Genomic DNA, 7,084 nt, shown 5'->3' with positions numbered 1-7,084 from the left:
CCATTTAGGATAATGGCAAAACTTTAGTCTGTGTAATAGGCCTGAAAATGTATCTGTGCAAACGAAATACAATTTTCAAAGTGTCAGGAACGAGAGGTGTAATTCAAAGTCATTACATATCACTTGCTGTAAATATTGTTTTCATAAAGCCAGACTAATCATATACTCAGATAACCCATCCTATTATTTTCACAGCTCCAGGACTCCTGAATCACACCTACTTGAACCTGAGGGATTAGAGGTTTTGCTTTTTAAATAGCATAGGTGCTGGGCTGGCTGCAATTTTTCAGACCTCTTTGGAGAAGCAGAATTGATTTTTTTCTTTTTTTGAAACAAAAAAATCATTCAGGGTCCAAAAATAGACATAAGCGAGCCTCCTCCTTTTGTAATTGTGTTTTTGAAAATCAGACACGTAAAATCTTTTGTAGCCGTGGGCTCGAAACTCTCTTTTGTGGAAACACTGGTGCACTGTAATTGGTTGAGTGCTGCTATCCAGCCTGAGAGGGTGACCTTTCACACTCTGCCCTAAAAGAACACTATAGAAAGAGAGGTGGCGTAATCTGGGTTAAAGGCTTCTTACTAACATGTTGAGAGCTTGTTTCACACACACACAAACAGTTGCACGAAAGCCCCAGCCTGATGATAACTTAGCACTTTAGCATGGTGTTCTTGAGACAGCCCTCTTCTGAGAGAATAAAGAAGGGCCCCTTAGTTGAAATGCAGGACTGAAGCTCTTCATAACCACCGGGCAACTGTTACGAGGGAAAAAGAAAGTTAAAAGAGAGGAGAACAAAAGGGGCTATCCTTGTTACAAGGCTCTGGTTCTAGACCTGAAAACCCCCTTTCCCCTAATCTTTTTTTTATTATTTTTCTCTGTATAGCCCTAGGTTTTGACAGGGAAATCTCTTGTCTTTCTGGCCAAGCATATTCAGTCCATCTAAGAAATTCCATGGACCTGTCTTTTTCATGATCTTCTTGTAAGAGGAAGAAAGATGGTGAGCATCTCTGCTGATTTGGCTAAGAATGAAGAGAATGGGATATTTCCAAGGTTAGGCAATTAGAGGCAAGTATATCTTAAACAGCATAAAGAACACTGTGCTGTCATATTTAGCACATCAGGACAGTTGAAGATGTGCCTGCCTAGTCTGTGTGCAGTCAGTCTGGAGACTTTCACATTTGACTTGGGATTGAAATCGCAGTCACTATTCCAAAGGACAAGCATGGAAGGTCTGGGAGGCCATGGCTGTGATATGATCCCTTAGCTTTCAAGCCCTCCCCAGGTTTAGCTGTGTGCTCTTGGGTCTTGAAAAAGGCTACTTGCATCTCAGTTAGCTCACTCACCTCTCCCATTTTTTTAATGCTTACTTCAACATTGATTAATAGAGTACATCTGTCTCATGCAGCTTCTCACTCTACATTTCTTTTTTTTTCCCATGTTATTTCTTTCTAGGTTTTCTTTTCCATGTGTTTTCTTTCTTACAAATTCCCACATATTCAAGATTCTCTGCTACTTGAAGTTATTACTCTCTTCTATATTGTTAATGTTAATAAATTGTTACACACTGTCAGTCATTCTTGTTAGAAAAAAAATAAAGGATATCTAGAAAATGCATTAGTGGCGATTCCTAACTATTATATCCCATATGGTATGCAAAAAATAAAATTAGATTATAAAATTCTATATTTATCATAATGTTAGACTCTTCCACAAAGATTTTTTTCCAACTAACAGGTAATTGGACTCTGGATTTCCAAAGTCAGTGCTGAAAGACTGATTTGACTCTCGACTTTACAGACTATGATCCTTAACTTCACAATGTTGCATATAAGCTAGTGCAGAGTGTCTGAATTTTATTTTCTTCAGTGTTTCTGTTAGCTAAATGATCTTTTTCTCTTGCTCTCTGCAGCAGTTAGGCTTTGATAGCTGTTGTCCACATTTTCCAGTCTTCTTAATTACATTTTTTTGCAGTCTTCTTAATTATACTTTTGCACCTTTTACTTCAAAATCTTTCAGGGAGGAGCTAAATTTGCAACCTTCTCCTTCAGAAGGAAGGCCTGGAGACATCAAGAAGATTGAAACTACTAGATGACTTTTCTCCATCCTGGAAAGCTCCAACAGTGATCATCCAGAATGGAGAACCAACAGAACAAGTAACCACTCTGGAGTCGCAAAATCTGACTCTCAACAAAGCAAATTCAACACCTGAAGTTTAGTTCCTTGTGGGTTAAAGCTTGACATCATTGCCCTTGGAGGCTGAGGCTCAGGCTCCATTAATTTACAGGGAAGAACATGTGCAGTGAGCTCTCCACAGCCATGGTGGGGATATTTTGTGGCAGCACGAAATCTCCACACAATGCAGCATGATTGGCAGCTGCTTCCTGAGAGGAGCCCATGGCTGTGCAGGAAAGGTTGCAGCTGCTGGGATGGAGAGCCATTGGCAGTCGGTGACAGGGACTTGCCCACAACATCCCTTTGAGGGATGCACTGGGAGCCTTCCACACTGCTCGTTTTGGGCTTCACCCCGTTCTTTGCCTCACACCTAAAATTTGGGAAATAAATTGCTTTACCCCTGGTAGATAAGGTAGTTTACATATAGGCACAATTGGGCATCCAAAATGGATTTGTAGAAAGATCTCAATGAAATGATTGCAGGAAGGCTGGACAGAGAAGTGCTATCATTAAAGAAAAAAAAGGAAGGGAAACTGCAAATTTTATTTCTAAACCTTTCCACTAGGAAAGGTTGCAAAATTTAGGGAAATGAGCCACAGCTGACGTGCCTGACAAATAACTCTCACGGAATCTATAAAGTGAGTTTATTTGTGCCATCTTTTACAGGAAGGGCTGTGCGTGAGTTTTGTGGCGTTGCTGCTGGGGTTGCTGAAACACCCGGCTGGTGATCAACATTTTGGATGCTCATGAATAACTGGAATATGAGCACCTTAAGCACAAATTCAACAAAGGTTTTTTCAAGTTCATCATCACACAGGAGATTGCATCATTCATAGTGGCATTTATAGCCATCAGTACTATACAACCCATGGTAACAGATGACATTGCATGCTGAAAGAGGCCGTGAAAGGTCTTTCATACTGTTTCCTGCTCCTAATGACAGCTTTTACTGCCAGTTAGGACAGAATCCAAACACATGAAGTCATGATGGCTGTAGGTGTTGATTTGGATATTAAATGTATAACCTAGCTTATGCAGCACCAATTAACAGAGACAAGTTTTCAGTGCACAGTGCAGAGAAAACTGCAGGTGTAGGGACAGAGAGAATGAGCCCAAGACAGGATATTACCCTGTTAACAAACAATTTGATGTGCAGAAATATTTTATATAAAAATGTGTTTGGACACCATGCCCTTAGAGACTATTCCAATTTACCGTGCCTGTGGGTTCATCTAGCAGGTTTCTCAGCTGGATGTTAGTGACATTTATACCTCTTTGTATACATGTTTTTGTTTGTGTGTGTATATTCTGCACGTGTATTTTCATGTTCAGACAAAACTTCCACGCCTATAGAAAGCTCATGAATATTTTATAGCTTTGTTCATGAATCCATTAATGAGTTTTATAAATAGTGATAATTTGCAAAAATAATATGTCTGAAAGGCAATACCACTTTACCTATGAATGACCTCTTTTTCTTTCTCTTTTTATTTTGCCTAGTTTTGATATGTTTTCCCAAGCAGTCTGTGAAAGTGTTTACTGGTCTATTCACTCTTTTTAAACCCGGGGCATTAACAGTATGAGAGTGAACATACACATACACCTACTCACTGTGCATAGTTCCATCTTTCCCAGCCTACAGCTAACAAGAGCCTTTAATTGCACTGAAACCTGATTTCTGCCTGGCAAATCTGCTGGTCAGTGCAAACCTCAGGCCATGCTGTGCTGCATGGGTCCTGCCCTGCCTGTGGGTTTGCTGCTCCCCAGGCCCAGCCTGGCGTTGATAGCTCGTGGCTGGGCGGTCTCACATTCCTTTTTGGAATATAATGTCTGTGTGTCCCCGCGTGCGCCTGTGTGTAATAAGTAATAAGGGTAATCCCCTTCCGATGACAGAAGCTTCAAGTGGTTACAAGTAGCAGACCTGTTTTTCAGATGCCTGAGGTAACTGTCTATAAGGTGCAAGGTAAAGAAATAATTAATTACAATCAGTGGTTGAAATGGGGGAAATGATATATGATCACAAGCTTTTATTGCAAGTGCTTTGATTCAGCACGGGGAGGGTTTTGGTGAAGTGTCAAGACACAGAGTATTTTTCTGCAGTCAAAGGTTGAATTTAAGTAATCACCCAGTGCAATTTTACCCGTATCAGATGTTCACAACTACAATGCATGCAGGGGGAGGAAAAGAAATGAAAGATGGAAACAGAGAGAAAAAACATCCCCTAAATTCTCAACATGCAGTCTTGCTGAGTAACCACATTCATAACCGAGTGGGAGTGATTTGTTCTGACAACACAAGACTACTAATTTTGCTGAATTAACAGCATGACTAGTAGTGGGTGGAGGGGAAGAGGGAAAAAAAAATAAAGAAGAGAGATCTGTTATGGACATTCCCAACCTTATTAATTTCCAGGTGATAGGAATGATATGTGGTCTACAGTATCACAAAAAGTTTGGTGTGTTGTTTAAGCAACTAAAATCTGGAGTAACGCAATTAAAAGATCAAGGTGCATATTTGTATTTTAAAACTAAAGCAGGTTTACCCTTAGTGGTGAAAGGGGAAAAGTTAGAAGAGCAGCTTGGGTTCCTTCTTCCCTCTAAAGCAGAGGGCATTTCACTAAGAGTCCTTAAATTAATGTAAACTTTTCTTCATTCCTCACATTTGGAAAGACATGAATCTAAGATTAGTCTGTATTGAAAAGATTAATATTTTCAATCCAAACTTTGAAATCCACTTGGACAGCTCAGAGCTTCCAGCTGTTGTTTATGCTATTAGTTAGAAAATCCAAGTGCCATGCTTTTAAAAGAAAATTAATAAAAAAAAGCTCTATTGAGTTAATTTTGTAGAATTATGTTAATAAGCACAATTTGCACTGTGCAGGTTTATTTTGTGGTTTGTGGTGAGTTTGTAGAGGTTTTGTGAGCAAACCCAAATGTGGTGACAGCAAAACCTTTCCAAAGCACAGACTTTTACGATCTAAGCACAGAATTTCCTTTTGTGGTCATGTGTGACGTGGTTTTTGGATAATAAATGTCTGTAATAAGGTTTCCTTAGGTTGGCTCACAGGGCCTGAGCCTCTGTTTTTAATGGCTGTCTTTGGAGGAGTTTTGGTTACATATATTTTCTTAGAATTTGAGCACTTCTTAGAGACAGCATTTAATCACCTCGAGGCTGATCCAGGGACACATTGCTCACTCACCACTTCAGACCACGGATGTTGACAATAGTCCTCTGTATTACCTCGGCCAGTCATTAGGACATGATTCTATCCAGCAGCAGCATCCAAGAGAGGTAGGTGAAGGGAAGCAAGCTTCAGGTGACTTGATGGCCCTTTGAATGTGCAGTTAAAAGCAATTTTGAGCTTCTCTAGTTTTTCCTGGTCAAACCAGAAGTTCCTAAAAGGGCTAGAAGGAGCTGGCCCAGCGCTGCTGTCCCCCAGTACATGGGGGACCTTGCCCCCGCTGGGAACATATGTACAGCAGAAGTTTTCCAACTTCCTGTTTCATAATTCCCTGCTCCTCAAATCTAAACCAGTGAAAGACAAAATATCCCCCTTGTGACAGCCTGGATCATCTAAACTGATACTATTGCTGCGGTGGAAGGGAGGGCAGAGGAAGGAACCACATTTGCTATAGAAACTGGTTTCTATCTGTACACAATTAAGAAGCAGATGAAGTACTGATTTAAAAAAGAAAAAAAAAAAGCTGAAAGAGGAACCAACATGTTGCCAAACGCAAACCTACCGAAAAACCCCAACAAAAAGCCCAACCACCGAAAAAACACGCCTTTTGTAAGGCACTCTTTGTTGCAAATCAGTAAAAGTTGATTCCTGTAATGAATTAAAATATTCCAAAAGCTTAAAGCTTCTATCACAGTTGACCTTTAAGGCATGTAGCAGCAAAGAAGTTAATACACTTTGCACATGTTGCAGAGCAACAGGTGGTAGAAAAACCCATGCGGGCTCCTTGCATTCCTTACTTTTCAAACTGGTGGCCCCTGGTATTCTGGGATTTACACTACCTCCCCCAGGCTCTGACTGACAAGCTAATCGGTGTGCTGGGAAGCCCTGAGCTATTGATTCCACTGTAACAGAACACCTCCCCGTCAATGAAACTGCAATGAAATGCTTCAACAACGAAGAAAGGGAGGCATTAGGCTGTTGAGCAACTGGAAGAAATTTGCTTGTAGGTAGTGCGGCAGAAATGAAAAGGCTCTCGGGGGCACAAGCTTGAAAAGCCAGGTTATTAAAAAAGCCACAAAGCTGGAGTCTGGCTGAGTGGAGAAAAATAGTTATGGCTCAGTTAGGCGTATCTAAAAGGAGGAGGGAGGGGAACGCAGCTTTCAAAATTGCGTTAATCCCCCATGTACTTAATTTCTTTTCTTTTATGGCAGCTTGTAGTATAGCAACAAGTATTCAAGCAGTTAATAATTTTAAACAGTTTAGCTTTCCGTAGGCAATATATCTTTAGCCTTAATTAAAATTTTATTTTAGTAGGGGGAAAATATTAAAATGACATTCTGATCATCCTCTAAGATGGAAAATATATGATAATATGAATATTTTATTAGACAAACTATTATTAAACAGCTGGTGCAAAATCTTAGCCACTGATTAGTTGGGTTTGTTTGAAATGCAGGTCACTATTTCTTAATAATGGCCCAACAGTCTTCTGATTGCAGTAACAACCACTGGCACACAACCTGCCAACACAAAGGTGTTAATATCTTATATTAGAATCCTAATATTCCAGAACTGGATTCCCACAGTGCCAGTCTGGTGGATGGTTCCCATTTTGGGGTAAAAAGAATGCCCAGCTCATCACCTGGGCACATCTCTAAGTTGGTGGCTCTGGATTAAGAGGTGCTCTCTTTCTTTCAGGAGAGCTTCAGGGATGGGTATTGGGTGGTGAATCG

The sequence above is a fragment of the Corvus cornix genome, chromosome 10 (genome assembly GCF_000738735.6).
Source record: "Corvus cornix cornix isolate S_Up_H32 chromosome 10, ASM73873v5, whole genome shotgun sequence".
Classification (NCBI taxonomy): domain Eukaryota; kingdom Metazoa; phylum Chordata; class Aves; order Passeriformes; family Corvidae; genus Corvus; species Corvus cornix.
Note: the sequence above shows the minus strand (reverse complement) of the source record.